The 9,174-nt window shown below is 33.0% G+C and overlaps 1 long non-coding RNA gene across 1 annotated transcript; it reads left to right on the forward strand.

The window, feature by feature from the left end:
- The first annotated feature begins 5,487 nt into the window (after window positions 1-5,487).
- Window positions 5,488-7,941, forward strand: LOC123000955 (uncharacterized). Its single transcript, XR_006409376.3, has 3 exons — window positions 5,488-5,528; window positions 6,517-6,627; window positions 7,796-7,941. It is a non-coding gene; the product is annotated as an uncharacterized LOC123000955 (long non-coding RNA).
- Window positions 7,942-9,174: the final 1,233 nt, after the last annotated feature.

Here is a 9,174-nt window from a genome sequence, read left to right on the forward strand (position 1 = left end):
TATAGGAAAGTAATTTTAGGGGCAGATCACTGAAAACTTATGTAACTTTATATCCAGAGCCCTAAAGGGACAATAACTGGGGCCTTGGGAGCTAATTTGGAGAGTGTGGACAGTAGGGTGCTCAAGGGATATAAAAATTCCCAAACACAATTGACTGGAAATGCTGGCTTTTGGCCATTGGGAGAAGTTGGGTGCAGATGGAGTTGTGAGACAGGAAAGTCCTTCAAAGCTGGGGGAGGCCCCTGGGAAGGAGCTGTTAAAATACAGATGAAAGGCCTCCTGTCTGTGCAGCAGCCAGGTTGAGGGATATTTCCTTTCCTGATAAAGGTTCTAATTCTGTTCACTCTCTTCTGTCTTCCTTACCTATGACAAAATTCCACATGAGCCAGCATAACAATCACCATGTACTGATATCACTCCCTTATCCACAAATTGCTTCTGTAGTAATCGGTGTTAATTGAAACACATGTCACAGCTAAAAAGACTGGGCTGAATTTCTTGGAATGGTGAGCAGTTCTCTCCCTGCTGTGTAGCAGAATTCTGAGCTGGGCTCTTCTATAACCATAATTAAATAGTCGCAAAGCAGAGACAAGACATTCTACCAGAAAGGAATGATCAAATTGTTGACAAGTGGGTATTTTCCCCTGTTGTGGCTTGATGCCCATTTACTGATATTATAAAAATTACCGAACTTAAGAATTTCTAAATATTGGTTGCCTTAGTAGCAAAACAGATGTGAGGTTGTTTTCAGTCAAGGGAATAATTACTTCATTTCCTTAGAAAGGAATGAATTTATTCATTAAACTCCAATACCTAAGCCAATTTGAAGAATGAACGTTGAGAAGATAATGATGTACATTTAAATAGACTGTGATGCTAACTATCTTTCCAGGAATTTCTCTCCTATATTTCCATGAGGGGCCTGAGGGATACCCTGGAGATAACAGATACAGTTTCACTGCTTTTCTTAAAAATACATCTAGCATGAAAGGTAGTAGAAAATTTCTTCTTTCTTCTAACAGCTGTTATTAAGAGGGAAAATTGAGCAGTGGGTTGGAATAGAATTTTAAATATTTTTTAGCTTGTTACTCTTCCCATGACATTGAGATGGAAGGACGTGCAAACAGCTTTGGGATTTAAGTTTGCTTTATAGTTTTTCCTAGATAAATTATTAAAATCATGACTGAGTAATCATTTTTAATAAAGAAAAGCGTCCCTTGGCATTAAATGGTCATCACATCTTTGATGCTGTATTGAAATTTCATTTTAAGAGAAGCTTGCTTTGTTATTTTTTAGTGGAGGTGTCCTTATCTAAGTCCACACAGATTTCACACTACCCGTTTCTTTCTTACAGTTCATATTACATATCATTTTGAAGAGATACCCTAAATTTTATTTACAAAATAGTTCAAGTCTGATAAACTGTAAGAGATTCTCTTTTAATACTGTGTTGAGTTTGTGTTTATTTCTTCAGATTTTCCAGCTGGAGAAGTTGACAGCAAGTACATTTATAAGAAACGCATCTCATACTAAACACTAATCTCCTCAGTTCTCAGTTTCCTAAAACAGGAAGGATAGATTAAATATAGCACGATCCCAGAGATTTTCGTAAGAGTTATTAATTTTTGTTTTTGTCTTTTTGACATGGATGTGCTGTACTTTTGGGAACTAAAAGTTCATTTTAGAAAGCATCTTTGACTTCTCATATTTGTAACACAGATGTCTGTCTTTAAATCCTCCTGCCTGTTGGAGTTTAATGTCTCAGAAGATATTTACATAAAAACATGTCAACTAACCATGCTAGACTTCTAGCAGTCTGTTTTGGGTTTCTTAAAGGGTTCTTTTCTCATCTTTTGCTTGTAGTACAATAGTATGTACATTATGAGTGGTTAAAAGTAAATATTTTGAAATCAGACTTCTCTGCCTGTGTTCATATTCACTACTATTTAGTTGTGTGTTTTTGAACAACTCATATTTCAAAGCAATATTAGTACTTATAAAATTATTAAAAAGTTGAATTAGTACATATATAATGTTTGTAGTGGCTAGCACATAATAAGTACTATGTAAATACCAGCCATTCTTATTATTATTCTCTTTCTCTGATGGTATTCCTTACTTGCAGTTTTCCAAATTATAACAGTAATAGAAGTCAGTTGTAAAAAATAAAAAAAATAAAATAAGTAGCACATTAATAAAAATCAGTCACCGGTATCCTTTGATTACTTATATGCTTACAGGTGGGTACTTCTATTTTTTAAAGTTAATTTTTCGGAACTGAGCTTGTTCTGTCTTGAAGTTTCAAAAGATGTTGCCAGTGTGCTTTTTCAAAATGACTAGAAAAATCTACATTTCTACCCATGAGAATAAGTTTTTTCTTATATCCCTACAAGAATTAGGTCTTATGCTTTTAAAAAAAATTTTTTTTGCCATATTAAGTAACATCTGGTTTCCATATTTTTCTTTCCCTGACTTGTAGTGAGTTAGAATGTTTATGTTTTTTGATCTTTTGCTAATTGCTTCTTCTCCTTTGCCCATTTTCTATTAGGTTCTGCCTTTTTCTTGTTAGTTTATGAATTCAATATATATTTTACTTATTATCACATTTTGATACTATGTTTTGTAAATATTTTTTCAAGTCTAATCTTGACTATTAACTTGATTATAACTTTTGCCATGGCATGGGTTTTAAACATTTATTTGAATAAATATATCTCTTTTTCCTTTCTTAGATTCTGGATTTCCTCCCTTGGTTAAGAATGTTTCCCCAGTCAAATTGTGCATAAAGTATCCTTTCTGTATTATTATTATTTTTTTTTTTACAAATTTTACTGTAGTATTTTAAATATATTTTAAACATGGTAGGAGATAAGGCTCAAATTTTTATCTTTTTTCAGATATGGTAATTTTCCAGTACAATTTATTAAGCAAAAAATCTTTTTACATTTTATTGAAATGTCAGTTTTGTCATTGTGTTAGTTTTTTATTGTTGCATAGCATCACCAAAAATTTGGCAGCTTAAATAATGCATATTTATTATGTCAAAGTTTCTGTGAGTTAGGAGTCCAGGCATGAATTAGCTACTACTCTGTTTAGGGTCTCATCAGGCTGCAGTCAAGATGTTGGCTGGGACCTTGATGTCATTGGAGGCATGGAATCCTTCTCTATGCTCACTGGTTTAGAGCAGAATTTAGTTCTTTACATTTATGAGACGGAGGTCATCATCTTCTTGCTAGCTGTCACCTGAGGGTTGTTCTAAACTCCTAAAAGCCATTCTCAGGTTCTTGACATGTGGCCTCCTCGATAGGCAGTTGCCAGCATGTCTGTTTGTTGCTTCCAGGGCATCAAGATAATCTTTCCCATTTCCAATCTCTCCCAGTAGAGTAGGCCTAAAAGGCCAGACTCACAGATGATAACATCCCCCTTGATTTTAACTCAACATCAACTGATTAATGATTTTAGTTACATCTGCAACATCCCTTTCCCATATAATGTAACTTAGAAATCTTACCATTTTCATAAGTTCTGCTTATACTTAGTGGAAGGGGAATATACAGAGTATATACACTTGGAGATTGGAAACTTGATGGAGATCTTAGATTCTGTCTACTATGGTCATATTAAATTCTCTGTTTGTAGATTCTCTCTCCAGTCTAGTTATTTGTCTATCTTACTGAGTACAATAAATTCAGTGTCATACTGATTTGATTACAATGGCTTTATAGAATTTTCTGATATAACTCAAGTTCTTCATTATCAAGTCATTCGTATATCATTTCATACTTTTCATGGCTATTCTAATGATTTCTTTTATTTCTTATTAACATTAAGATGACTTTTATCCATTTCCCAACAGAATAAAACAAAACTACGAGGTTTTAATTTGAACTTCACTAAAATTATGTATTAATTCTCAGAAAAAATTAATGTTATATCTTTCTACTTAAAAAATAAGGGATATTTTGCAGTTCTTAGATCTAATACTCTTAAAAAAGATTTGATAGATTTTGAAAGTCTTACTCCATTTATGTTCATTCTTCTAGTTTAAAAGGCAATATAACTTAACAGTTAAACATGTGGACATCATAGATGTTTCTAATACAAATATTTAACATACTACTAGTATACAGATATATAAAACACAAAGTAATATGAAAATGAAAGATGACCAATGAAAATATGACCAAAAGACTATTATTCATAGGTACTTCCCAAAGTCCAAATAGCCAGTAAGAAAATTCTCAGCCTCATTATTTATCAGAGAATGTAAATAAAATCACAAGATAATGTAGTGTACCCAATATGCTTTATAACAATTACATGCTTACATAGTGTTGACTATGAGCCAGGTAATATTCTAAGTGATTTACATATATTAAGTTCACTAATCCCCATGATAATGCACTATTATTATCATCCCTGTTTTTCAGATGAGGGAACAAGGCAGGAAAGGGATAAGAAATTACCCAAAGTAAAAAAGCTACTAAGTGAAGGAGTTGGTAATGAAATGAGCTCTGACTCAAGCCCAGGGTAACATGATGATGTTAATAATGCAATTTACCAATTTTTCTCTTGATGATTCACGCTTTCAATTTGATGTTTAGGAAATTTTCCCTTGATGCAGGGTCATAAAGGGTTTTTTTCTTATCTCTTAGAAATTTTATTATTTTACATTTCTAAATCAGGACTGTCCTACATCTATAATAGATTTGCCAAATTCATTTTTTGCAATTGATGACACTATTTATTGAAAAGATCCAATGCATTTCACACTCTTTTTTTTTTTGGTAAATCAAGTAACCATAAACATGTAGTTCTTTTCTTCCATCTTCTGTGGTGTTCCACTGGTCTTCTTGTCCAGCATTTAAAAATAACACTCTTAGTTGCTGTAGCTTTTTATATTTCTTGATAACTAGTAGTGTTAATCCTTCAGCTTTATTTTTTTCTTCAAAATTTTTGACTATTGGTCCATTTCATTTACAATACAGTTTAGAATCTGGTTGTTAGTTTACACATCCAAACATATGTGTGTGCATACACACATACAGAGCCTTCTGTGATTTCAGTTGTGATTACATTGATTTTATAGACCAATTTGAGAGTAATTAACATCTTCATGATGTTAAGTTTGCAATCCATGAAAATAGCATGTTTCTCCATTTAATTTTGGTCGTCTTTAATTTCTCTGAATAATGTTTTCTATATTTTTTTGTAGAGGATTGCATAATTTTTGTTAAATTTATTGTCAAACATTTAATGTTTTTTGACACTATTTATAAATGATATTGTTAGGTTTTATTTTGAAGTTTTGTTGCTAGCATATAGGAATGCAATTGACTTTGTTTATTGATCTTATATCCATCAACATTGCTAAGTTCGTTCTTATTTTGAATAGTTTACTGGTTGATATGTTTTATTTTTCTATGTAGGTAATTATATCTTCTGTAAATAATAATAGCTTTATTTTCTTTTTCTCCTTTGTCTCATTGCAGTGGTCAGTATCTCCAGGACATTGTGAAATTGGCATGGTAATAGCTGGTAACCTTTCGAATTCTGATTTCTGAGAGAAAATTTCAGTTTAAGTTAGGTCTTTCTATTCCGTGTGTGTGTGTGTGTGTGTGTGAGTGTGTGTGTATTGAGTTTTAACTTTATCAAATTATTTTTCTGTATCGAAGTAACACTTTATGTTTCTCCTTTATTCTGGCTTTAAGTGTATGTCATGTGAACAAACATCACCATTTAAATATATAAGAAAAGATAGATGCCATAAGATAAACTATAAACTCATGGGAGAAGCCTTAAGGTTACGCAGGTTTTGGTGCAATTTGACTTAGGCAACAGTCATGCAGGAAGAGAGCACAGGGCAAATGAGAAGCCAAAAAGGAAGAAAAAAAATGCTGTTGGATAGTTGTGTTATAGAAATGGATAAAAGAAGCCCAAATTAAGTGTAGTGTTAATGCCTAACAAAAAATATTCAATCCTAAAATAAGGATATTGGCATTAAAGTCTTGAATTAACACTCATAGTCTGAGTCAATAAAGACTAAATTCTTTCTTAGGTACTTATAATTAAACTTACTAGTCAAAAAGAAAAAAAAGCTAACTAGTCAACTTGGATTGGAATTCAGGTAAATTGAAATAAAAAGGTTGATTTAACTGCTAAGCCAGAAGTTGGATTCTCTAACTTAAGATGATTATTCATAATTTGGTTACCTGTGTGCATGTTATACACAATGACTCTTGAGAATGGTAAGAGAGATTGCATATTCTAAATGTTCTGCTAAATGGCCATTTTAATTACCTTCTAAAGAGGAGAAATTATTAATAACAAAAAGAGCAAAGTTTTATTTCAAAAACATGCCTATTTATAATAGATATGTTAATATAAGTTCTGCTTTCCAATTTTGTAACCAATAAATTAATATGTATGTTAGCACTTAATAGATATACAATACTGTAGTGATACAAGGAATAATTATTCTTACTGCTAAAATAGCTATTCATGTTTATTCTCTAGGTGATGACTGAACAAAACCATTGGTGGTATATCAATCATTGAGCAGAGAAGCAAAATATGGAGTAAAGGGTTTATTATAGGGATTTAACATGATGCAGTCGTGGGATCTGGGTAAGCGGTTTACTATGGCTATTATTTCTGTGTATGTTTCTGGGTCTGTAGGCAGCCAGGCAGGCAGTGGAACAGGCAGTACTAAAAAAGAGACAGATCTGAAGGTGGGGAGAAATAAAGGCAAAATGAAATTTTCACCAATGACTGGAAGAATAAGTTCAAATGAGAACTCTCATCTTTCTTTTATTAAATCCCAGCTTCTAATTTTGGCAATTGGGTGACCTCCTGGAAAAGATGATGCCTTTCTTCACGAAGCTAAGTATGCTAGGAGAAACTAAAGAAGTATAGTCCAAGTTCAGTTCAGTCTGAGCTGGAGGAGATGAGTCCTACCAAGGCAGGCCAAGAGTAGGGCAACCAACTGTCCTGATTTTCCCAGGACTGAGGGGTTTCCCAGGATAGGGGACTTAAAGTACAGAAACTGGGACAATCTTGGTTAAATCAGAAAGGTTGATTACCCTAGCAGAAGAGCCCCAATAACTTACTTGACCTGCAGTAGATTTAACAGTACATTGAATTTTCAAGTGTAAACATGGCAGATGCTTTACTTCCACCTTTCAGATCTTCTGCAGCTTTCTTACATGGTCTGTCCTACCAATAAAGGGAAGAGAATTCTGGGAAGTGGAGTTCCAGTTTAGCTGTTTGCACAGTAATGCAATCTCTAGAGATAGCCACTGAGAAATTTTTTATTTGATGATGTTTAGGGATAAATTGTAATCTCCTTTACAAATCAGTTTTGTGGCAACAAATGCACAAAAATCCAGTTCTTCAGAACCATGAATATGCCTAATTCATTTAAAGTGAGGCACAGGTGTTTTAGCCAAATGCTGATAGTAGCTTGTAATGTATACATCATAAAATCATGATGCATGTAAAATATTTTAACATTCCAAAATCTCTTTGAATGTATACTTTATTTTCAGATAAACTAAGGTACTATACAAATATCTCACTTCCATCAAGTTTTCCTTCATTATTTTCAAGTATTTTTTTATTTAGATACCATAAATAAATGGAAAGCCACCTTTGTGTTTTTCATACATAAAAGACTATTTCTCATCTTGTTCTCTGTGATTTTAAAAGCATCTGATGAAGTTCCTTGAAATTATGATTAATTAGTCCCTCCTTATCCATGGTTTTGCATTCTGTGCTCGGCGTTCTGTGGTTTCAGTCACCCGTGTTGATCTGTGATCCAGAAGCAGATGATCTTCCCCTCACATATGGTCAGAAGGTCAGCAGTAGCCTAAAGCGATATCACAGCGCCTGTGTCATTCACCTCACCTCATCTTATCAGGTAGGCATTTTATTCTCTCACATCATCATCAGAAGAAGGGTGAGTACAGTACAATTTAAGATATTTTAAGAGAGACCACATTCACATAACTTTTATTACAGTATATTGTAACTGTTCTATTTTATTATTAGCTATTGTTGTTAATCTCTTATTGTGCCTAATTTATAAATTAAATTTTATCATAGATATGTCTTATTAGGAAAAAACATAATACACATAGGGCTTGGTACTGTTGTAATTTCAGGCATCTACAGGGGTTTTGGAACATATCTGTATAGATATAGATATATGATACATATATATATAGATATATTCCTCATAGAATATGAAGAAGGAATCCATCTTTAAAAAGGAGACATTGAGACCTTTTTATCTAAATAGAAAAGATACAGATGATGCATTGATGTGTTATTTCAATTATTTATTATTAACTGTACTAAATTCAGGCCTTTCTTAGGCAAATTCAGGTAATAAAGAAATCACCAATGGGCTTTATAATTTTAACTTCCAAGCAATTCCTTTCCCCTTTTTTTTAAATGATTCTCCTTTTTAACACCAAGCCTTCAATTTTGGAGACTATAAGAGCCTTTCAAGGCAAAATTGCTGAAGATTCAACTGTTTGTAACACTTAAACACTCAACTAGGTACCATGAGATATAAATGGGAGTAGCCAGAGTAAAACTTCCGCAGTCCTTCAGCAAATTGAATTTGATATTTCAATATCAAAACGTATTTAGTTTTGAGAAGAAAACCTCAGGAAAAAAATGCCTCAAATAGCTGATTTCAATTATTTGAAAGGTTTTGATGTGGAAGATAATGGATTCCATTTTCTATATGATTCTGGAGAATAAAGGTAGAACTCGTCAGGAACCCCTAGTGGGCTCCTAATGACAAAATCCAATGGCCATGGAAAGTTAAATCTCAATTATCTACTATTTCCCATGAGACACTCCAGATTGTTGACTTCTAACTTCTCTTAAAAATTTTCTTGTTTTCTCTTGCTTTCGTGTCCCTTCCTGGTTTTTACAGTTCCTATTTCTTTGCTTGAATCCTAAGGCTGCTTTAATCCTAAATATCCTTTCGGGTATTTCTGAAATCTCACTCTTAACTCTCCTGTCTTCACTTCTCTTCCCTACCCATCCCTTCCCTTCTCTGCTTTCTTTTCTTACTCTATTTCTGGCTTCTTGTCAATCTTACTCATTTTAAGAACTTGAGCTACTTTCTTTTCCCTAATCTGGAAATCCAGTCCAGCATGG

Source organism: Ursus arctos, unplaced genomic scaffold (genome assembly GCF_023065955.2).
Source record: "Ursus arctos isolate Adak ecotype North America unplaced genomic scaffold, UrsArc2.0 scaffold_20, whole genome shotgun sequence".
NCBI lineage: Eukaryota > Metazoa > Chordata > Mammalia > Carnivora > Ursidae > Ursus > Ursus arctos.